The sequence below is a fragment of the Schistocerca gregaria genome, chromosome 4 (assembly GCF_023897955.1).
Source record: "Schistocerca gregaria isolate iqSchGreg1 chromosome 4, iqSchGreg1.2, whole genome shotgun sequence".
Lineage (NCBI taxonomy): Eukaryota > Metazoa > Arthropoda > Insecta > Orthoptera > Acrididae > Schistocerca > Schistocerca gregaria.
The window spans coordinates 455468513-455494140 of NC_064923.1; the positions used below are offsets into that span (position 1 = coordinate 455468513).

Consider the following 25628-nt stretch of genomic DNA (forward strand, 5'->3'; position numbering starts at 1 on the left):
TTTTTGTCCACTATCAATTTTCTCGAGTACTTCACCCAGAAATTCATATATTGCTGTTTCTGTTGATCAGCCTTTCCGGAAGCCATGTTGGGTTGTGGATAATATTCTGCACTTTTCCAGAAAATATAGTAACCTCTTATGAAAAAATTTTTCTAGTATTTTTGAAAATGTAGATAGCAAGGCAATAGGTCTATAATTGGCTATGTCTTCTTTCTTACCCTTTTACACAGTGGTTTCAGTTTCACTGTCTTTAAGCAGGAAGGATAGACTCCATTTGTTAATGAACTGTTGAAAATGTGGGCTAATGGTATTGCAATGAGGTCACCCACATTTTTAATGAATTAATCTGGAATCTCACCCACACCTTTGAAAATTTTGTTTTTAACTCTCTAATTGATAGTATAATTTCCTTTGGGTTGGTTGGAGTAAGAAATAGGAAGTTCGAGTTTCTACTTTGATTTGATGGTGTTGTAGCAGTATTTTTATTTGAAGATTTCATGTCAGAGAGTAATTTTTCACTAATATTTGCAAAGAATGTATTAAAAGCATTGGCCACTTCTTCTGCATTTGCAATTTTTTTTGCCATCATGTATTACCTGGAGATTTACATTTTGAGAGGTCTCATTTCCTACTTGTTCTCTGACTATCTTCTACATGGCTTTCTTTTTGTTCCTGGCCATTTTTATATGGTGATCATTTGTTGTTGTTTTAGCTGCTTTTATGACTTTGTGAAGCACTCTCTTATAATTCTTGAAATACATCAGAAATTCTTCTGTAACATTTTGTGTTTTTGAGATTTCATAAAGTCTCCTCTTTTCAGCACATGATATTTTAATGCCTTTCGTCAGCCATGTAACATTTCTTTTTCTAGTTTTTAATGTTTGGTTTTTAACTGGAAAAGAAATATTGAAATAATGGGAGAATATTTCCATGAACATGTCAAACTTTTTACATGTGTCCTCATAGTTGTCTATATCATTCCCTGTTTCTTTTTTTTAGTAAGTGCCTGAAGTGTTCTAGGTTGTGCTTGCTAAAATTTCTTCTTTTCTTGTCATTTGTTGTTCAGTATTTCCTGCAGTCTCTACTGGGAATTCAATAAACTGTGCATAATTATCACTGAAGCCTGTATTCATATTTCCAGATTTGTATAAATATTTATCTGTATTTATTAGTATCTGCTCTATAGCACTGCTTGACGATTTGGTGACTCTGGTGGGGGATTTGATAGTTGTATGTATATTGTAGGTTTTTAATAAAGCCTCAAGGTTTAATCTGTCTTTTGAGTTCTTGTTGATATCTATATTAAAGTTACCACATATAATGGTTGTTTTACTAACTATTTTTATACTGTTAAGTGCCTTCTCAAGATTTTCAGTGAAAGTAGTTACATTTCTATCTGGGCTTCTATATATGCAAATAACAATTATATTTAAATTTGTAAATTGTGTATCTACCGACAACATGTTTTCCCATTTTCAATGATCATCCAACTATAACTACACAATGCCACACTAATTCCGATTTTCACGTCGTCTTGCCAAAATGGGCATCAGAAATTATTTTGCAATCGGACGCAGAAAGAAAATCGTTCGTTATAAATGTCGTCGCTATGGAGATAATCTGTACATAAGTAGATATAAAAGTGACGTTGGAGCCAATACTCACCTGTTGGTTCCAGGAATGGAAACAGCATTCTTCAGTGAACATGTAAATTCTAGGGAACATGTAAATTCTAGGGCGCAGAGACACAAAATGCCAGTTTTCATAAATTTACTCTCGCTTAGTATAACTAGTATTAATTCGTCAACGAAGAACGTAATGTTAACATATTTATGCAAAACGTTCGTTATATCATTCTCATCTTCGGTTTCTGTCAATGATTGGGGATGATGCATCTTCTGCAGTTTTTTATTTTTGACAATTCGAAGTATACTGCTATCTTTGCGATGTTCGTAGACAGTAAGATGTCAAGTTTCCGGTAGAAGCCGCACATAACCCCAATCCTATTAACTATAGTTACTAACTTTCCAGCGTAATATTCTGTACCAGCCTTGGGACGCTGGGAACCGAAGTGGAATTCTATTAAGTACGTTCTTATCTGAAAGAAGCATTATGTATGTTTATAGTGTTTTGAACTGATTTTTTTTTGTTACTACTTATATGTATGTTCGCGTCTCTGTTGCTCCATACCCTTTACTGTTGTTACGTGTTCTTGTAATCGGCGGTTCCAACCATGGCATTCAACTGTAGGGCGAATTAGTGTAACTCCACTTCAGCGAATGCCAATCATTAATCCTCCATTAGCACATGAATTCGTGCAAGTGTACGTTCTCAGATTTATGTACTTTGGATAGTATGGTTGATATTGATGAACTGTTGCAGTTGACTTATTCGTATAATCACCTAGAAACTCTTAGCTAATTTTACTATTACACCGCACAGTAATGGGGCTAAAAAGTTCATAGACGCGGACACAGTATACTACTAGTTTGAAAGCTGATAATAGGTTAATCGCATCGTGTAGATATTTGTTTAGTCGGTAGATGACAGTTCTCAGACTAAATCAGTTTCAAACAATTTTTCGTTTATTTTAATGAGTTTATTGGAAATTATAGAACTGGCTTGCTAGTGTCTGTTGTTTTCACTTACGATGTAATGGCGTCTCTTTCGTAATTAATTTGGAATAAGTAAAGTTTGGAGAGTCTACCAGACTGTGTGTACATAATTTATCCCTATGTAAATAAACACCAGATATTTTTGGTATTTTTCAACGTTTATGAATAGTTGTTTTTGAGAGTGCTTTACCGAATTGTGTTTTATTAAGATAAATGTTAGTATCTTATTACTCCAAATTTATTTAGGCACCAAAACAAGTCGTTATTTTAGTTCATTTGTGTTCATGTCGCACAGCTGTCAATTATGGTTAAGGATATTTGTAAATAAATTTTCTCAGTAACTTATAACTGGCTAACATTTTTCTTCCCAGGACTGCCTGTGTTGATGTATCTCCCTCCCAAACTACCCCAGCCATATCCTATCTGATGTTTGATTTGACTTATGTTGGAGTTCGTTGTACAAAAACTGCTACATTGAATAAAGATACAATGTATAAGGCTACGTTTGTGGAAATTTAGCATGTTTTATTCAGCCTTTGTCAATGAAATGGAAATTGCTAAGAATTCAGTTTTTGTAGTATTTTATTTGCTTGATTTAATTTCTGCTATTAAATATCACCACCCATAGAGAACAGTGTCTGTATTTGTACTATAATTTCTGTTGAAGTAAAGGAAATCAGTGTGTGAAACAGAAATGTGTGTAAATAACAATACTTTCATTCACTGTTTGTAGACTTACATACCACAAGACAAATAGTGAACCCTTTTCTAAATTTTTTCACTACAAATGTCGTGTTATATGAACCATGGGTGCTAAGTTTCTTAGTTTCTAGAAACAGGCTAAAACGTGTATTTTTAGTTATAAACTAATATTTATTACATTTGGGATACTGCTATTTATCTTGTGCTGTGTTTGTAAGCTATTACTTTGTATATAGCCTATTTTTGGCTCCACGGCAACAAGTATTAACCAAGAATCTTACTCGGACACTCCCCCGTATGTTATTCTCAATGCACATACCTAATCAAATGTCTGCATATCAACTCCTGACTATTACACAGCTTCTATACAAACATCAGTTTCTATGTGCTCATCCCATGTTTTTAATTTCATACCTGGAAAGGAAAACAAAAATATCTAAATGTTATATTTAGTGTTGTACTTTGCATTGGTCTCACTGTTTGTTTAGTCTTTCATACTCCAAACAGCAATATGGCCCCATTATCAGACACCATGGATTATAGTGGTTAAGGCATATGACTCAGAATCAGAAGGATGGGGCTGAAACAACCTCCTCCCCCTCTTACAATTCGAATTTGGATTTTCATGGTGTCTGTTAATTGATTTTAGGAAAAATTCTGTAGCCATTCCTTCTGAAAGGACATCACCAGTTCCCTTTCTTATCCTTGCTCAACCAAAACCAGTGCACTGTCACTTATAACCTCATTGCCAACAGGATGTTTAAACCCAACACTTTATTTCCAGGCACACGCTTTGTTTGATTAGGACATTGGTTGAAGCTTAAATTGTTGTTGTTATTTCTCTTCTGAAATTTGCAGTGTTGTTATATTAAACATAGTTGATTATCTTCATTATTCCACTAGGTTTTGAAATTGTATTGCATTGTAGGAAATACACACATTAATTAAAGATAGTAACACCTGGCAGTGTTGGAGCTGTTTCACAAGGACTGGCATTCTGTTATGAAATATAAGGAAATGGAGTAGTTGTGTCCCAGAGAAGCATTTGTAATTAGCTGGAAATACCAATCTTATGCTGCCGGTGTGTTCTATATAGAAAAATAATTCAGTATCCATTAAGATTCTCCCTGCAGGTAAAACAACTTGAAGATAAAAAAAGTTATTAACTGTCTGATGCACTCTGTTGTGTAAATCTGAAATGTGCAGTACAGTTGCTAATAAGGTTAGTTTGTATTTAACCAATGAAAACCAAGAGACATGCTCAACCACTGTCAATTTGAACTGTTGTCTTCCAGCTAGCAGAAAATTGTTTACTTGTCAAACTGTTGGCTCACTCCAATGCCTGTTCTTTTGTAAATCTCATATTTTGTAATGATACTAAATTTTTGGCTTTAATGCAAGAATCACAGTAAAGTCTGCCAAAAACACCTGATCAGGAGAGGTTAGTGGAAATGAGATTTTGAATGCTGGTCTGTAAATTGCCTATCACAGTAATGGTGCAGCAACATGAAATATCACGTAATAAAGCAATGTATACAGGGATAAATTTCAATCACACTGATAAGAATGATAGAAATCACATAGATTTATGAAAAGCTCCGTAATATGAGTTCATCAGTTTTTGTTGTGTGTAGCACCTAGTTCTGGTATTAAAATTTAGCCTTAATTGTTCGTTTTCATGTAGGCTTACCTATAGTTATTTTTTCCAAGCACTATTTGTGAATGAAATGTGGAAGAGTAGGAATGATAATAGTGCCAAAAATAGCCTCCTCCACCCATTGTGAGGTGGTTTGTGGAGTACAGATGAAGTAATATTCTGTGTTTTTATATTTTTGAGCAAATATTCATTTACTCATGAACTATTCATTATGCAGAAACAAGCAGTAAGCATGCAGTGCACTTTTTCCACAACTTGGTGCATTAAAAATCATCTCAAAGTACGTTTACCCCAGATGGGGTTTGTATTCGTAACTGTGGTACCCCAGATGGGGTGTGTATTCATAACTGTAAAAATTCAAGAACAAAACGTTCATAAATATAAAGGTTATGCCAATAGCCATAGTATACATTTTTTTCTATGGCAAGAAAATCAATAAAAACATGCATCATTGAAAATTAATCTGTCATACAATTTCAGTTGATTTTTGAAGGATGCAGTGAACCACAAATTGCAGTTTGTGATTCCTTTGTACTGTTCCCCTAAATCGTACCCTTTATAAACAAGTAGAACTCGGAAAGAAATGGGCAGACCTGTATTGCAAGCAGAATGCACTAGGATTTCAGTCACATTTGGCAATTTATTTCCTGCTTCACTGCTGACTTATGTGGTATGCACAGCTGACTTAAGTGGTATCTAATGACAGGTGCAATCTCCATCAGACAATGTGGTAGCAAAACACTTGTCCTCCTTCCAGTTCCTGCATGATGTGCAACCTTCCTAATTTCCCGATAAGAAACACCACTGTAACTGCTTGTACTTTTTTTCTTCTTCTTCTTCACTTGTGTTGCAGGAGAAAGCTTTGTTTGATCTTACAATGAAGGTATTTAACAGAATGATTATAAGTGATAGATAACTTCATTGTTACACAAACAATATTGGAAATTTTGTTAGAAATTGCATCTGTTGCACAAAAGGTACAAAGCAAAGCATAAAACATGGGTAGGCAGTTATTAATTGAAACAGTCTTAGCTACCAGAATGGCAGTTCTTGAAACTTCCACCAACCACCAAAAAACCACTGTCGTCAGAGCTCTGTCAAGACACCTTTTTTGCCATTTATGAAGGATACCCATCGCACAAAAATAAGTTTCTGGACAATTCTAACACAGGGCCTTAACCATAGCTGCCAAAAAAAAGGCGCGGGGGGGGGGGGGGGGGGCAGAGAGAGAGAGAGAGAGAGAGTTGAATTCTAAATATTCCTTTACAAAGAATCAACAAGTATTGCCACTATTTGTCATATCCCCATAATGATAGGCGACATAATAATCATTGCTAGTGATGTGAAAAGCAACTGAAATCACTATAGCTCAACAGATTTTATGCCGAATTTGGTTGTGGTTAGCTTCACTCTTCACCATGATTTACTGTATAACCACTTAGCAATGAACATTGTCAACAAATCAGAATGAAATGCAAGCCACATCCTGTTACAAAAACGAAGCAGACTGCATCCACAGAGTTACCACTCTGTGTGTCACCTCCATTTAAAGCAAAAGTCTAAAATACAGAGTGTTTGAAAAAGAATAACTTGATTTAAAAACTATATTTTTTATGAAAATGAACTACAAACATCGGATAAATTGCAAAATACTCATAAAATCTTAAAGTTTTACTATGCTATTGCAAATGATCTGTGTGTCTACCAGTGGCAGCACGTTAAACATCTAGACAAAAGCTAAATTCATCATAAACTTTACACAATGTAGCTGCTTTTACAGAAGTTACAGCCGCTGTTATTCTGTTCTTCACTTCTTCTATGTGATGAGGCAAAGGGGGATGAATACACTTTCCTTGACATATCCCCACAAGAAGAAGTCACATGGGTCATGTCTGGTGATCTTGGAGGCCAGTGCTGAACATGGTGCACTGGACCCAAGACACTGTCCTGCATTCTTGGTCTCCAAGATTGCCAGACATGGCCCATATGATTTTTCTTGGGGGGATATATGAAGGAAAGTACGTTCATCTCCCATTTACCTCATCGCACAGAAGAAGTGAAGAACAGAATAACAGGCACCATAACTTCTGTAGAAGCAGATATATTGTGTAAAGTTTATGATGAATCTACTTATGGTCTAGATGTTTTTCATGCTGCTGCTCATTGACACACAGAGAATTTGTAATAGCATAGCTAAAACATGTTTTTATCAGTAAATATGTAGTCTTAAAATCGGGTCATTCATTTTGAATCACCCTCTATATTCTTTATTCAAAAATAATAATCTACTGGAAACATTATGACCTTTCCAATGGAAATCAGTGTGGATTCCAGAAACATTTATCACATAGATCCCAACCTGAACTCTTTATACACAATAATTTAATCATCATAAATAAAGAGAAGAGTGGTTTCCGTGTTTCTTGACTTTCAATAAGTATTTGGTTCAATAAAATACTGCTCTGACACACACACACACACACACGCACACACACACACACACACACACACACACACACACACTAAAGAAATTGAATGTTATAGAGTATCGTGACAGGATTACAATGGGATTGATTATTTCTTGATAAGCAGAACATAGCATATTATCCTTGATGGAGAGTTGTCTAGTGACACAAATGCATTTAAGATCTGCTGCCAGAAAAGTAATTGAAATGTACCTCAGAGCAGTGTGATATGGTTATTCTGATCCTGTTATACATAAATTACTTGGCACATTGTATTAGTTAAACTATCGGGCTTTCAAAAATGATTCATTCATAAAGAAGTTGCCATAAATATAAATTTTGTTAACATATACTTACCTGAGGATAAAATGTCTATCTTGTGTAAGGACTGGGTACAAGCTCTTAAAGTAGATGAAGTGATCCTTTTACATTGCAATGCATAATAAAATGTAAGTTAATTCAGGGTAAAAACAGTCCTGTAATGTTTGAATACAGTATTTATAGTATGCTGCTTGATACAGACAAGTTGGTTAAATAACCAGGCATGCTGGTTAAAGCAATATAAAATGGGATAAGCGTGTGAGGACAGTAATAGAAAAAGCAAAAACAAATGGTCAACTTTGGTTTATTGGGAGAGTTTTAGGGATGTGTGGCTCATCTACAAAGGAGACTGCATATAGAACTCTTGTGCAACCTGTTGTTGAATATTTCTCAAGTGTTCAGGATCCCCAGCAGGTAGGATTGAAGGAAGAGATTGAAGCAAGAGATTGAAGCAATACAGAAACATGCTGCTAGATCTGTTACCAGTAGGTTTGATCAACAGCCAAGTGTTGTGGAGACACTTTGTGATCTCAAATGGGAATTCCTTGAGGGAAGATGGCATCGTTTTCAGAAAACACTGTTGAGAAAGTTTAGAGAACAGTTGTTTACAGGTAACTGCAGAACGATTCTACATACATTTTGTGTAAGGACCATGAAGACAAGAAAAGAGAAATTAGTGCCACATATAGACAGTTGGTTTTACCTTGCCACAATTGTGAATAATTGGAAAGGAAATGTCTACTAGTGGTATTTGGTACCCTCTGCCACACACAGTATAATGGCTTTTGGAGAATGTATGTTGATGTAGATACGATTAATGGCTACACCTAGAAAAACTCAAGTCATATGGCTGAACAACAATGAAGTGGTATAATCATGTAGATTAAGTTGTAACAAAATGGCGGTGGTGGTTAGTGTTCAATGTCCCGTCGACAACGAGGTCATTAGAGACGGAGCGCAAGCTCGGGTTAGGGAAGGAAATCGGCCGTGCCCTTTCAAAGGAACCTTCCCGGCATTTGCCTGAAATGATTTAGGGAAATCATGGAAAACCTAAATCAGGCTGGCCGGAGACGGGATTGAACCGCTATCCTCCCGAATGCGAGTCCAGTGCGCTCGGTTTGTAACAAAATGATTCACAGGATTTCATTCACTGCAGAATATTAACAAACTCTCGTAAGGGAGGAATTGTGGAAATATGCTACATCCTGCTACTTATCTGCTTGTAGAGAACATGCAGTAAAAATTAGAATACTAGCAGCACACTCAGAAGTATATAAGTAATCATTCTGTCTGTAAATGAATGGGAAGAAATATATGGCCCAAAGAATATTTAAGAATATCTTCTGCTATGTGCTTTATAAGGATATGCAAAGTACAGATGTAGTTGCAATGTACAGATTCTGTCATTACCCACTGAGCAAATCTGTCATACATGGAGTAATGTGTGAACATGATTATGTAAAGTCATAGAGTTATTCACATATAACATTCACTGTTCCAAGTTCTTGTCCAAGGTAATGAGGACAACCAATCAAATCATTTTTTTTTTATTTTTTATTTATTTATTTATTTATTTATTTATTTATTTATTTATTTATTTTGCAACCATACACTGCTTGGCACTTTCAGTTTTCGACAGTGAATAGTTTTGTAGAAAGCATTTCCGTTAACAGAAATTCCACCGATTACACTGTCAAAGTTGGATGTTGCAGTGAGCAATAGCTTGTTGTAGGCTATTTCATTTTCATTGTCAGATACCTTGAACACCCTTTGAGGCACTGAAATCGGTTACAAGATTTTGGAATGATACCTTTGTTGTGAAAATTGAGTCTAAAACTCAACACAGTTCTTGTGAAACTGAAAAAGCTTGCAAGATTATTGAGTCATAACCCATTATATAAAGAATATGCAAATGTCCAGGAAATTTGTGTGTATAAGTGCTACACTGGGATTTAAAGTGTTTCATGGAGTGTGCACGAGTTAAATGAGACATGTTTTAAAGCGGGTGAAAGGAAGAATGTGGAATACATCTTCATTACATCAGTTTTGATTTACTCATATTTCCAAATGACATCAAGATCATGTTCATTATTTAAAGTACATACTGTTAGCAACTAATACATATTATCTAAATGCTTAGATTCTGCATATCCAAATCCCTATTGGCACTGTACTTATTATCACATTAACACATTTTATTGTTGATATTGTTATTGAAATCAGTGACTCATTACAACTGGGGGAATGAATACATGTACTTGGGGAAGGGGACAACAAACTGTGAACCCCTCTCACAGAGCCAAACCTTGGACCCACACTTACTGAGCATTATTTCATTAATGATAAGTTAGTTATTACTGTACACTACTGATTGAGTTCACTGTTGGTATATTTGTGTAATAATGTTAAGTTTTGACTCCTTCCACACCCTTGAATCAGTCAATGGAGTACAGTGCCTAAATTGATAAATTAATTATATGTGCTCATACACAAGAGTTATCCACAAAGAAAATGGTATCTATGTACAGGAAGAGAATACACACCATTTGCTACATTCTACCATTTACTTACAACAGTCATGTTGAATATTTAGGTCTTGATGTTCCTCAGCATTTGTTCGAGTAACATCCCTCTTACTGTGTAGTCATCTGATGATTCAACCAGTCCATGACTGGAATGTCATACATTGATCTGTTTGGTACTTCACCAATTTCGATTCAGTATGAGGAAAAGACTAAGAAATGTCCAATATTTGGTAAAGCACGTGATAATGAACATAAGCTCAAAGAAACTGAACCTGTCAGTCCAGATGACATGCAATGGATCACATGGAAAATCTTTAAAGAAAAACAGTGAGGAAATTCTGGAGCCAGAATACCAACTGAATTTATCGGCATCATTCACAAAATAATTAGCATGTTTTTTGCCCTAAGCCATTGACAGGTGTCTTAGGAAATACCACATTCAGTACAAAGATCAACCACCATGAAAGGATGCAGGTGATAAAGAATAATATTCATGCAATTTACAGCCTTCACAGTTCTTCCATAGTAACCAAAGGTGTTGCTACCGACCTGGTGGATATACCCCCAGGTTGTCACCACTGGCTTGTGGTAACTGTGAATCTGGTGTTCTTCTGGAAGATGGCATACCCTTGCATGATAAACTGGAAACAGGATATGGCACATCCTTACATGATAACCTGGAAACAAGATTCATGTGATCAGACAACTCATCTTCATTGTTCAATGGTTCGGAAACTATGTTCTCCTACCCACTAGAATTCTAATGGTGAAAAAGTTAGTTCAATAGTGGAATATACATGGGATGTGTGCTGCAGAGCTCTGTTTGAAAAAAACTTAGATTGATCATTGTGCTACATACAACACATTCGAGACTCTCCCAGCACTTTGTTGTGCATTGTGGTGCCACAAAATCATCTCTACACTACTTTAAGTAACAGACAAGCCTGTGATTTTCACATTTTTTGACTTCTATCACCTTGTCATATACTAATAAATTCATTGGCATACATGCTATTGTGATAGGTGTAATTGGCATCAGCATGTGTTCTTCCAGTGAGCCTCAATGTTCCCATGATACTCATCAGCTGATATGCTATCGCAATCTGTTCTTCGTCAAAATAGCTTAAAGCAGCAGCATTTCTTATTTTCTATGCATGAAGTTGACTCGATAATTTATTTCTATCTTCGTCACGTTTTTGGTGGTTTTGTGGTTAATTGACAATATGTGGATCCAAATGCCTGGCATTCAGTTCTTAGTCAGAGTATATTTACCTGTCATTATCACTTCTTTCATCTCTGGCAATGTTTAGTAATGTGATACATGCTGACTTTCATCATGATTTGGAGTCCTCATTAAAATGTAGTTGCTTCTATAACTGATTGGGTAAGTCAGTTAAAAGGCAAGCATACCTCATCCTATGGGAATGTGCTTAGTAGAATACATCCTATTCCTTGAATGAGAGGTATCATGTCTTTAAATACATATGTCAGAGAAATGATGTTTGTGACAGAGTAGTCACCGCCCGGCCGCTATGGTCACAGGTTCGAATCCTGCCTCGGGCATGGACGTGTGTGATGTCCTTAGGTTAGTTAGGTTTAAGTAGTTCTAAGTTCTAGAGGACTGACGACCTCAGATCTTAAGTCTCATAGTGCTCAGAGCCATTTGAACAATTTTTGACAGAGTAGTCTATAAGTGGTGAGCACTCCTTTGTTGGGAGGTGCTTTAAATTGTAGGTGCTGATACCAGAGATAACAATCCAGTGACTGTACTGAAGTGGATATCAGTCAGATGACCCTATCTGCTTAGTTGGAGGTAGGGTCCTATGGGGCGGGTGGTGCAGAGAAAAGAGGCTCATGAAATCTAAGAACGCAAAATGTCAGACATACTGAATGTACTGTAATTGTTAATTATCAAGTTGAATATCAGATCTGTTAATTACAGGATGGTGGCTGTCATCATTTATCATGTATTGAATTGTAATTTTGAATATAATATAAGAAGGTGAATTGAATCCCACTTTTTATTTATGTGGTGGAGTGAATGAGAACAAGAAGTTAATTTTCGGTAGTTTTATCTACAGACTGTAAGCAGGCAAAGTCTTAGCCAAGTTGGAGAAGAAGGCACATGGAGTCAGGGTACAGACTAGCTGGACTGTGATTAATAATACTTAATGACACCAAATATTCAATTAGCAACATACACTTTATAAAAAAGGAGTGTTCATGTGGCAACTTATTTGAGTGTTTGGTGCATGGGGTGAAGCACAACAAACTACCACACAGCCCAAGATGATCTGAAACACTTCACACTTTGGTGTTCAAACCAACCTTCATATTCCGCAGCCTCCTCCTCCTCCTCCTCCCCTTTCTTCATGGATTACGTGCTTTCACTTTTTCCGATCTATAAGGTCCAGCCAGTTCGTCCATGATTTTCCCCTGTGTCTTGTCCCTGTAGGTTTGCAGACAAGAATTCGTTTTGGAAGTCTATTTTAACACTTGGTACCTACATGTTCCTGCCATCCGTTACTGCTTGGATTTATTTGCTTGTGCACTGAATCAACTTGTAATTTATTCCTAATGTCTTCATGTATGAAGCAGCCTAGATCATGCTCATATCTGTTTGGATAGGAACCCGGGTTTGAGATCCATGGAGAACAGTAGATATTGCCATGACCTCGTAAAACTTCATTTGTGTCACTTTTGTAGATTTTTTGTACCATATTACTAATTCTTTCCAGGTTGCATTGAATTTTAGAATCTTGTTATCAACTTCATTGTCAGAATTTCATCATGTGTCACAGCTGAGAACATGAAAGTGGGTTTTGTTGTTCCAATATTACATTATTTATTACAAATTTCGATCTTAATAGTGAATGTTCCATCGAATTCTGTACCTTTGTTTTTGTTAGTGGAGATGTTTATGTTATATTTAGAAGCCAGTGAACTAAGATGATAAAAAGATCTGTAAAGTTTATCCTCTGTTTACTGAATTATTAATTCATCATCTGCATACAGTAGAATATTAAGATATTTCTCTCTGTCAATCTTAATGCAGTAGGTGATTCCTTGTTCCCAACAAGGCCTTTTATGTAGATGCTGGAAAGAGTTGGAGTCTGCCTAACTCCCTGTGTTGTTGGTAATTGATCAGACAAGTTATCTCTACCTTTGGTTATAATTTTTGCCTCTTTGTAATGAACATTTACTGGGTTAATTAAATGTGTTGGGAAACCTCGTTTTCTTAATAAACCATACTAGTCCTCTGTTGGCTTTGTCAAATGCTTTTTTTTAATCTACAAAAGCTATGTGCATCTCAAAGTTAAATTCTTTCCTTTTTTCTGTCAGCTGTTTTATACTAAAAATGGCGTCAATATAGGATCGTTCTTTTCTAAAACCTATTTTTTCTTCTAATAAAATAGTATCTGAGGCAGGGTGCAGTCTATTACTTAAGATAGTATTATAGTTTTTATAGCCTGTGTTAACTAGGCAAATTACTTTATAGTTGTTTGGGTCACTTCTGTCGCCTTTCTTAAATGTGGAGAAAATTTTAGGTAGATTCCACTCTTCAGATACTTTACCCCTAATCCAACATATGTTAAGGAGTTGTAGACTTAATTTTGCCTGCTTAATTGTGAGGATGGACTTAGTTTGTTTTTTCTGAAATGTATGATGTTCTGCTCATCAGGCTACGTTTTCAGATGTGTACATTGTAACATTCCACAATGTGTTATTCTTCATACAACTGATTACAGTAATGGGGCTAACCAATATTCCTTTTGATCCAGAATAGTTTTCTTGATATTAGTATTACAATAGTGCATTTTTCAAGCTACTTTAAGTGTTCATGTTCTTTCAGAGACGTGTACTTTATAGTTTTTAGAAGAGTATAGCTCTGAGTCTGAAATGGGACATACTGTATATTTTAATTGGTAGTGAAACTTAATATGTTCCATGGTAACTGGCTCACTCGTATTTTGAGAAACTTCTTACCTTGATATTTTAAGGGCAGTAATAAAGATAGGAAAGTTTGTCTGTGGATTGTAACATCAATATAATAGTCCATACAACATGTCCCAATTCTTTGAATGTTTGAAACACACAAATAAAATGTGGTAAGATACTCAATACAGGAAACATAATTTAGGAAGTAAGTGGAGACTGAAGAAGGAAAAAAGTTATAGAATCTTCTGCTGATTGAGAAGTGACACAAAAATTAAGATATTGGTTTGATGAGATGGAATAGCTACGGCAGAAAGTGCAAATAGAGAAACATTTCAGTTTAAGTGAGGGACTACAAATATCTTAGAGTCTAAAATATCATATACATTAAATGATAAATTAAAGACACAATTATCAGTTTTAAAGAAATCTGAAGAAATAAGGCAATATATAAAATGTTTGCTCTAAGTCACAGGATTTATTTAAGAGAAGGAAAATAGATTAAATAAGTATATTTTGCAGAGTGGCAAAGATATGTAACATATGTACTCTGATCTCATATAACACTAGACTTCATCATGATGATTTTATAGCCTGTATTTGTCTGAATGCTTAACCTACTTAGTGACTGAGGATAGAGCAGCTACACAATAAATATTGGAATGCAATACTGTATGTACATATTTTTGTTGACAGGTGAAAATCATTTAACTGCATTTGGTGGGAGTATTAGTGCTGAGGCGAAATAAGGTAATGACCTTTGATATTACAATATTTATTTTTAATAAAAATTTAAGCAAAGCTGAACAGATGATTTGATATTACAAAAATTTGGAAGTTCCGATTAACCACAGTTCATAGAATATTTATGTTGTAGTTATTCATATTGCTTAACTCAGAACGCCAGCTAGCAAGACTACAGTACAGGTGTTTGATGAAGACTGTGCAACATTTCTGTTACTTCTTTCTTATATCTAACACATGGATCACAAAAATAATACAAAAGAGATTAGAGTGATAGTGATGCAGTCTATTGTAGTTCACATGAATGGGATAGGGGAGACGTGACTACTAATGATGAAATGAACCATTTGTCGGGCACTGTACAGTGCATTGTGTTGAATGGACTCATGTTTGCTCCATAAACACAACACAGGAACAGTTAATGCATAAAATCATGCAGAACAAAATTTAAACAATTTGTAGACAGATAGTGCACAAAACCTCCACTTTAACCTTCAACTCTGTGTATATGCAGAAGGGATCTGATCACAGAAAGAAAATAATGTCGGACTTAAATTCCATTAATGCCAATCATGTGCATATTCTAAAAGAGAGTGATAGTTTCTATTAAAGAGAGAGCTTTCTAAAGGTCTTCCTATATATGATGTATCGTAACAAGCACCTCATACTGCTGTTGGTTGTCTTTTAATTTGTTGGAGTGAAAGAGACATCTTTACACTTCTGTGCTTGCCATGAAACTTCAAATTTTATCATCATGGATTTCACATAGCACACATGATTAATCGGGAGAATTTGATATACATACAATTTCCAAAGAAGGCAGAATACTATTGAACTATCAGTTTATTAAGCCATAGTCACAAAATACTGACACAAATTATTTACAGAAAAATGAGAAAACTGGTATAAGCCAACACAAGAGAAGACCATTTTGTGTTCCAGAGAATATGAAAACACAAGAGGCATTACTAACCCCGTGACATAGCTAATATGCTGAAGACAGACAGACCTACATTTATAGATTTAGAGAAAGATTTTGACAGTGTTGACTTGACTACTCTTTTTGAAATATTAAAGCTTACAGAGATAGAATATAGGGAGCGAAAGGTTATTCACAATTTGTAGAGAAACCAGACTGCAGTTATAAGAGTCAAAGGACACAAATGGAAAGCTGTAGTTAGGGAGAGGGACAAGATTATAGCCTATCCTCAGGATTATTCAAACTGTGAAGGAAGCCAAGGTGAAATTTAAAAAGGGAATTGAAGTTTAAGGAGAAGAAATAAAAACTTTTGAGGTTTGCCAATGTTTTTGTGATTCTGGCAGACATGTCAAAGGACTTGGAAGTATAGCTGAAAGGAATGGATTGTGTTTGGAAAATAGTTTATAAGATGAACATGAACAAAAGTGAAACAAGGATAATAGAATGTTGTTAAATCAAATCTGGCACTGCTGAGGCAGATCAAAGTAGGTAATGAGGTGCTAAAAGTAATCTATGAATTATCTTATTTGAGTAGCAAAATAACTAATAATGGCTGAAATCAAGAGGATATCAAATGCATATCTATGAAAGAGAAATTTGTTAACATAAAAAAAGTAAGTGGTGGCAAGTCTTTTTTGAAGGGGTTGTCTGGAATTTAGCCTTGTACGATAGTGAAACTGTATGATAAGCAGTTTGATGCTACAGAAGAATACCGAAAATTAGGTAGGTTGATCGGGTAAATAATGAGGAAGTGCTGAATCAAATTGGGAAGGAAATACAGCTCAATTTGACTAAAAGAAGGGGTTGGTTGATAAGTCACATCCTGTGGCATCAAGGAATATTAAGAGGAGTTAGGGGGCAGTGGTAAAAATGTACATGGAGACCAAGTACATGGGTTCAAATGGATGTAGCTTTCAGTTGTTATGCAGAGATGAAAAAAGGCTTGTGCAGTAGAAAACTACATCAGACCATCCTTTGAACTGACAACCACAACGATAACATCATCATCTTATATGAGTTGTTGCATAATCCTCTTATAAAATAAAATAAAAAATCAAGCATAAATTATACATATCATCTACATTATTCAGACATGTGTAGGAATAATGTTATTGACATTGTAGTAGCTTTCACCTAAGTTTATGCATTATTTTACATTTAGTTTTGTTTAACATGAACTGAAATTTGTCACAGGAAGTCATGATATTTCATAAATCTTTCTGAATGTCACAACCAGCCCCATCTGAAATCACTTTAAATATTGTCATCGACGAACAATATGAAACAGTTCATGATGTACTGTGCTGCTCATGTTAGTCCTGTATTTAGCCATATTTGTAATTTTTCCTTTAGGAATGGTCAGTTTCCTGAGCGATTAAAGTACTCAGTAGTAAAGCCGCTTTATAAAAAGGGAGAAAGGGATAATGTAGATAATTTTAGACCTATTTCTATGCCATCAGTGTTTGCAAAAGTTATCGAAAAGGCTGTGTATGTAAGGTTAATTGATCAATTTATATCACACAATTTGCTATCAAATGTACAGTTCGGCTTTAGAAGTCGTTTGACAACTGAAAACGCTATATTCTCTTTTCTCTATGATGTACTGGATAGGCTAAACAAAAAGTTTCGAACGCTTGGGGTATTTTTTGATTTAACAAAGGCATTTGACTGTGTTAATCACACAATATTGCTCCAGAAGTTGGACCATTACGGAATAGGGGGAGTAGCTCACAATTGGTTCACCTCTTACTTTAGCAACAGACAGCAAAAGATCATTATTCACAATGTTGATAATGGCTGTGATGTGGGATCTGAGTTGGGTACTGTCAAATGGGGGGGGGGGGGGGGTGCCCCAGGGATCAGTGTTGGGGCCGCTCCTGTTTCTTATTTATATAAATGATATGCCCTCTAGTATTATGGGTAACTCTAAAAAATTTCTGTTTGCTGATGGTACTAGCTTGGTAGTAAAGGATGTTGTGTGCAACATTAACTCGGTTTTAAGTAGAGCAGTACATGACCTCAGTTCATGGCTTGTAGCAAATAAACTAACGTTAAATCACAGTAAGACTCAGTTTTTACAGTTCCTAACACACAATTCAACAAAACCTGACATTTTAATCTCACAGAACGGGCATATGATTAGTGAAACTGAACAGTTCAAATTCCTAGGTGTTCAGATAGATAGTAAGCTGTCGTGGAAGGCCCACGTTCAGGATCTTGTTCAAAGACTTAATACTGTCACTTTCACTATTCGAATGGTATCGAAAGTGAGTGATATTTCGACACGTAAATTAGTCTACTTTGCTTATTTTCATTCACTTATGTTGTATGGTGTTATGTTTTGGGGTAACTCTTCCCATTCTAGAAGGATATTTTTGGCTCAGAAACGGGCGGTTCAGGCAATAAGTGGTGTGAGTTCACGAACCTCTTGTCGACCTCTTTTTCACGAGTCTGCATATTTTGACATTGGCCTCGCAATATGTATATTCCTTATTGTCATTTCTTGTTACCAATATTAGTTTATTTCCAACAATAAGCAGCTTTCACTCGGTTAATACTCGGCAGAAATCAAACCTCCATTTGGATCGGAGTTCCTTAACTCTTGTGCAAAAAGGTGTGCAGTATACTGCTGCATCCATTTTCAATAAGCTGCCACTTGAATTCAAAAATCTTAGCAGTAATCCACGCTCTTTCAAATCAAAACTGAAGAGTTTCCTCATGGGTCATTCCTTCTATTCTGTCGAGGAATTCCTTGAAAAATTAAGCAGATTTTCATTGTATTGTTGATAGTGTTTGCTTAAACTTATGGACTGATTTTCTTTCAGGTTCATTAACATTTATTTTTATCTGTTATTACTTTTTATATTGTAAGTTCATGTACTGACACGTTCCATGACCTTGGAGATTTGCTCCTCAATTTGGTCCTACAGAACTTGACATTTAAATAAATAAAATAAATGAATGTCATGTATGCATATTGTTAATGTCAATGTTGTATTTGCTCAACAAGCACTGCATATTTAATTTTTCCTGACAGAAAATTCATGTATCAGATGGATGTTGGATTAGATATTACATAAACCTATACTTAATTAATTATATGCAGTTGTGTAGTAAACCTTTTGAAAGTCAAGGAATGCAGCACCCATCTGATCACACTTCTCAATAGCCTTTGCAGGTTTGTAGTCAGAGTGAGTTTCACACAGTTTTTGCTTTTGAATCTCATGCTGATTCAAGTAGAGCAGCTTGTTAGATCAATATAATCACATTTATGTATAAAATATGTTCCAAAACATCTACAGAAGAATGATGTTCTGATGTAAGTGTCTATCTTGTTACACTTTTTTGAAAATAAGACACTGTGTCTATCTTTCAGTCAGACGACATGCAGTAGTGCTGATGCTGTTAGCAGTAAACACAAGTTAGACTACTCTCTAACCTTCATAGGAACTGCAAGGAAATTGGTAAATGGATTCAAACAAGAAAAATGAATTTCACCTCTGTTTTGCTGCTACCACATTTGATCTCTTTTGAAGTATTTAGAGTTTTTGACCTTCACACCACTGAAATGAGATATTAATGCTCTTTGATACCTGTGTAGACATAATTTGACTTTCAAGTATGTCGAGGTGTTCTCCCATAAACTTTCTTGCTTTTGGCTTCACCTGGCAGACTTGCAACTTTGGTTTATAAGCAGCTTCTTACTATTGTCAAACCTCAATCAATACTTGAAGCTTACTGGCAATAAAACTGTGTGCTGGACAGAGACTATTAACTTGAGACCTTTGCCTTTTGCAGGCAAGTGCACTGCTAACTGAGCTAGCCAAGCACGACTCAAGACCTGTCCTCACAGCTTCAGTTCTGCCAGTACCTCATCTCCTACCTTTCAAACTTGCTGTGGGGATGGGACATGAGTCGTGCTTGGGTAACTCAGTCAGTAGAGCACTTGCCAGCAAAAGGCAAAGGTCCCGAATTTGAGTCTTGGTCCAGCACACAGTTTTAATCTACCAGGAAGTTTCATATCAGCACACACTCCACTGCAGAGTGAAAATCTCATTTTCAATCAATACTTATTTGTAAAATACCTCACTAGATTGGTCAGTGCATACTCTTTGAAAAGTGTGCAACAATATTTAAAATTGCAGTTTATAGTCTACATCTTTTTTCAGCAGACCAGACTGTAAGGCAATGACTACAAAAGTTACTTTTGATTTACCTTTCTTAGGTTTTATTTTTAGGTAGATATTACAGTACTGCTGAGGACTATCACAGTCCACTGTGTGGTAGTTGTAACTGAGGAATCTGTTTTTCAGTGATTTACATTGTAAAAAAAATGTATTGAAAGTTTAAACAACTAAAATAATAGATATGTATAGCTGTTGTCAATTTCTTAGATTAACCTTTGTCAATTGAATCAGAAGCCATCAATAGTGCATAGAATTAAACGAAGAACAGTGGTGTTTTAGTTTTGTAAAACCAAAAGAGGGGAGGGTGGAGATTGTTACTGATGTCCTGTTTGCATGCCCAAAAAAAGATGCTAAATGTGGTAGCTGATTGTATAAATTATACAGGCTTAACCATAACCTGGCATACAATGCAATCTGATGTAGTTTCACCATTGAGTTTTGTCTTCACTGTGCTGAGTTTTATTTTCTTTTTCATTAACTCCGTGTGTCATATACACTTTTGTATACAAAAGCAGGTGCTGTTCTCAGTTCAGTGCTGTGTGCTAATGCAGTGGAGCTAGGTTGGGAGCCAAGGTAACCAGTAAGTGCTGGTTAAGTACCTTCAATTTGTATCAGTTGAGCTATCCTCTGCCAGCCATTGCACAGAGTTTCCTCTTGTAAAGTGTAAATAGTATGTCTACTTGCAGAAAGGTTCAAAATGACTCTAAGCACTATGCAACTTAACATCTGTGGTCATCAGTCGCCCAGAACTTGGAACTAATTAAAGCTAACTAACCTATCACACACATCCATGCCCGAGGCAGGATTCGAACCTGCGACCATAGCAGTTGCGCGGTTCCGGACTGAGCTCGTAGAACTGCAGAAAGGTATTGAATATTGCAGTGGACTATATTTTCGCCTCTCTCTAGTTGCCAAAAAGTTGTTGTTGTTGTGGTCTTCAGTCCAGTGCCTGGTTTGATGCAGCTCTCCATGCTACTCTATCCTGTGCTAGCTACTTCATCTTTCAGTATCTGCTGCAACCTACATCCTTCTGAATCTCTTTAGTGTATTCATCTCTTGGTCTCCCTCTATGATTTTAACCCTCCAAGCTGCCCTCCGATACTAAATTGGTGACCCCTCGATGCCTCAGAATATGTCCTACCAACCGATCCCTTCTTCTAGTCAAGTTGTGCCACAAACTCCTCTTCTACCCAATTCTTTTCAGTACTTCCTCATTAGTTATGTGATCTACCCACCTAATCTTTAGCATTCTTCTGTAGCACCACATCTCGGAAGCTTCTATTCTCTTCTCGTCCAAACTATATATCGTCCATGTTTCACTTCCATACATGGCTACACTCCGTACAAATACTTTCAGAAACGACTTCCTGACACTTAAATCTATACTCGATGTTAACAAATTTCTCTTCTTCAGAAATGCTTTCTTTGCTATTGCCAGTCTACATTTTATATCCTCTCTACTTCGACCATCATCAGGTATTTTGCTCCCCAAATAGCAAAACTTATTTACTGCTTTAAGCGTCTCATTTCTAATCTAATTCCCACAGCATCACCTGACATAATTCGACTACATTCCATTATCCTCATTTTGCTTTTGTTGTTTTTGCTTTTGTTGATTATCCTCCTTTCAGGACACTGTCCATCCCGTTCAGCTGCTTTTTCAGGTCCTTTGCTGTCTCTAACAGAATTACAATGTCATCGGCGAACCTCAAAGTTTTTATTTCTTCTCTGTGGATTTTAATTCCTACTCCAAACTTTTCTTTTGTTTCCTTTACTGCTTGCTCAATATACAGATTACATAACATTGGGGATATGCTACAACCCTGTCTCACTGCCTTCCCAACCACTGCTTCCCTTTGATGCCCCTCGACTTTTTATAACTGCCACCTGGTTTCTGTACATATTGTAAATAGCCTTTCGCTCCCTGTGTTTTACCTGTGCCATCTTCAGAATATGAAAGAGAGTATTCCAATCAACATTGTCAAAAGCTCTCTCTAAGTGTACAAATGCTAAAAACGTAGGCTTTCCGTTTCTTAATCTATTCTCTAAGATAAGTCATAGGGTCAGTACTGCCTCATGTGTTCCAACATTTCTACAGAATCCAAACTGATCTTCCCTGAGCTCGGCTTCTACCAGTTTTTCCATTCGTCTGTAAAGAATTTGTGTTAGTATTTTGCAGCCGTGGCTTATTAAACTGATAGTTCAGTAATTTTCACATCTGTCAGCACCTGCTTTCTTTGGGATTGGAATTATTATACTCTTCTTCAAGTCTGAGGGTATTTCGCCTGTCTCATACATCTTGCTCACCAGATGGTAGAGTTTTGTCAGAGTTGGCTGTCCCAAGGCTATCACCAGTTCTAATGGAATGTTGTCTACTCCCAGAGCCTTGTTTCGACTTAGGTCTTTCAGTGCTCTGTCAAACTCTTGACACAGTATCATATCTCCCGTTTCACCTTCTTCTACTTCCTCTTCCATTTCCATAATATTGTGCTCAAGAACAGGCTAAGAAGTATAGAGGTAAAACTACTTCTTTCCTCCAACCGACAGTGACAGTATCTTATATCCTCAGTTTATTTGACTTATTGTACTTCTTCCCTTTGTCAATACTTGTTTTCCTTTTATATCAACAATATAATAAGGAGATTGCTAGTCACCATAAAGATGACATGTTGAGCTGCAGACAGACACAACAAAAGTCCTGTTACACAATTAACTTCCTGCCAAAGACGTCTTCAGAAAAGAAAAAAAAAAAACAAAGCGCCGGTAGACAGGCACAATAAATAAAACACACACACAGAATTTCTAGATTTCGCAACCGACGGTTGCTTCTTCAGGAAAGAGGGAAGGAGAGGGAAAGTTTTTCCCTCTTTCCTGAAGAAGCAACCGTCGATTGCGAAAGCTAGAAATTCTGTGTGTGTGTTTGTGTGTTTTATTTATTGTGCCTGTCTACCGGCACTTTCCTGCTTGGTAAGTCTTGGAATCTTTGTTTTTAATATATTTTTCCCATGTGGAAGTTTCTTTCTTTCTATACACACACACACACACACACACACACACACACACACACACACACACACAAAGATGATGTGACTTACCAAACAAAAGTGCTGGCAGGTTGGTAGACACACAAACATACACACAAAATTCAAGCTTTCGCAACCAAAGGTTGCTTCTTCAGGAAAGAGGGAAGGAGAGGAAAAGACGAAAGGATGTGGGTTTTAAGGGAGAGGGTAAGGAGTCATTCCAATCCCGGGATTGGAAAGACTTACCTTAAGGGGAAAAAAAGGACAGGTATACACTAGCGCGCGCGCGCGCGCGCGCGCGCGCACACGCACACACACACACACACACACACACACACACACACACACACACACACACACACACACAAGCAGTTTGCTGAAGGTCTCACCAAGGCCTTCACAAACAGGCACTATTCCTCAGACCTAGTCTGCAAACAGATCTCCCGTGCCATTTTCCCCCAAACCTGTAGTCCTCTCACCACCTCCCAGAAACAGCTTCAAAGGAGTGTCCCTTTCATTACCCAATACCACTTCAGACTGGGCCATCTGAAGCACATCCTTTGTCAAGGCTTTAATTCCTTAACATCATGCTCTGAAATAAGTGACATCTTAACCAAGATCCTTCCCACCTCTCCTAAAATGGTGTTCCTTTGCCAACCCAAGCTCCATAACATTGTAGTCCATCTTTGTGTCACTCCCAGTCCCAACCCTTTTGCCACGGAAACATATTCCTGTGGAAGATCCAGGTGCAAGACCTGCCCAATTCACCCACCCAGCACTTCCTTTTCCAATCCTGTCACAGGCTTGCTTTACCCCATCAGAGGCCAGGCCATCTGTGAAAGCAGCTGTGTCATATAACAGCTCTGCTGCAAACTCATTGCACAGCTTTTTATATTGGTATGACTACCAACCAGCTGTCCACCAAGATAACTGGCCACCGCCAAACTGTGACCAAGGGTAAAGTAGACCACGGTGTGGCACAACATGCAGCTGGACATAATATGCTTGATTTCAATGGCTGCTTCACAACCCAGGCCATCTGGACCCTCCCCTCCACCACCAGCTTTTCTGAACTGTACAGACTGAAGTTATTCTTTCAACATATTCTCCACTTCTGAAAATATCCTGGCCTCGAAATACAGTAACCTATTGTCCCCACGCCATCCATCCAAAAGTTTCTGTCTCTTCTCTGCTATCGTCTCCTCTCTGTTCACATTCACTTAACCTGATTGCGTGCACCCATCTGTCTTTCCATTTCCCTGTTCCTCTTCTTTTTGGCTCCCCCCTCCCCCTTTCCCCACTTCCCAATCCCTCAGCCTCCCAATGCTGTACCTTGTAATCGTGTCTTCCCTCCATCTAGTCCCTGCACGCACTGTGAGACAGCACTCTTCTCTCCCCCCAACTGTACCCCGCTATCCTTCCCCTTCCACACGCTCTTCCGGTTACTGCTGTCATTCAGTGCGACAGTTGCATTCGGATCCAAGCTGCCGGAGATGGCTGTCATGTGCGCTTGGTTGTGTGAATGAATGTTTGTGTTTTCTTTTCTGGGGAAGGCTGTGGTTGAAGCTAAATGTGTAACAGTTATGCCATTGTGCTTTTCTGTAACTCAACAGGTCATGTTTATGGTGAGTAGCAATCTATCATTTTCCTTATATTGTTGATATTCCAACCTGGAGTTTCCATTGCTTGTTTTCCTTTTGACATTTCTCTGACACAGAAAGACAATAAAAAAAATCTGGAGACAAATCTACAACTGGTTTCAGGTTCCACATACGGACTACAGTCTCACACTTGGTATCCTGCAGTTGTTTGGTTTTCCTCTTCTTCTTGATTACACCCAATTTTTCCATTTTGTTGTATAGAGATAATAATAATAAAAATAATAATAATCTTGCCAAATGACTTAACGTAGCTACCTCTCTTTTGTCAAAACAGTTACTTTACAGGCATAGCCCTGGTGTCTTGTCGAAAAGAATAATATAGCAGTCTGTTGCAAATTAACCAACCAACTGTTGATAAACTGTTAACAGTGGTATAACCTGTGTGTGAGAAGAATAAAAAGTAGTATAGTTTATGTAGCCTTCTTCTCTGCCGAAGTGGCGTCAACTAGAAAGACTTGCACCAGGCGATCCGCCTACCTGACGGGAGACCCTAGCGTTACGACAATATTATTATTTATCTCATTTTATTTTGAGTGCCCTTTATAATAATAGTTATCTTTTTCATTTCATTCCAGGAATGATTATTATATTGATAAAAATTTTAATTCTTGGCATGCGAAAAGCTATGTATTTTCAAGATGCTAAAGTTAAATGTCCTGCATAACATGACTATGTAGCTGACATATTTGAGTTTCCTATATAAATATATAACTGAGTTTCATTTATAATTCCCACTAAGTATTACAGTATTAATGGTGTTTGCATTGCTTTTACTGTTGGTGATATCTGTCTGTGCCTGCCCTGTAATACCTT

The 25628-nt window shown here is 36.8% G+C and overlaps 1 protein-coding gene across 4 annotated transcripts in view; it reads left to right on the top strand.

Moving 5' to 3' along the window:
- Window positions 1–1909: 1909 nt before the first annotated feature.
- The window catches only part of LOC126267161 (guanylate kinase-like), a 44451-nt gene continuing 20732 nt past the window's right edge, over window positions 1910–25628 (top strand). The window contains exons 1-3 of one of the 4 annotated variants that reach the window (XM_049972110.1): window positions 1910–2086; window positions 14918–14971; window positions 19321–19408. The gene's annotated coding sequence lies outside the window, so the exon portion shown is untranslated. Of the gene's footprint in view, window positions 2115–14917; window positions 14972–19320; window positions 19409–25628 lie in introns of all 4 variants that reach the window. The other 3 variants (XM_049972109.1, XM_049972113.1, XM_049972112.1) reach the window with 3 other exon arrangements.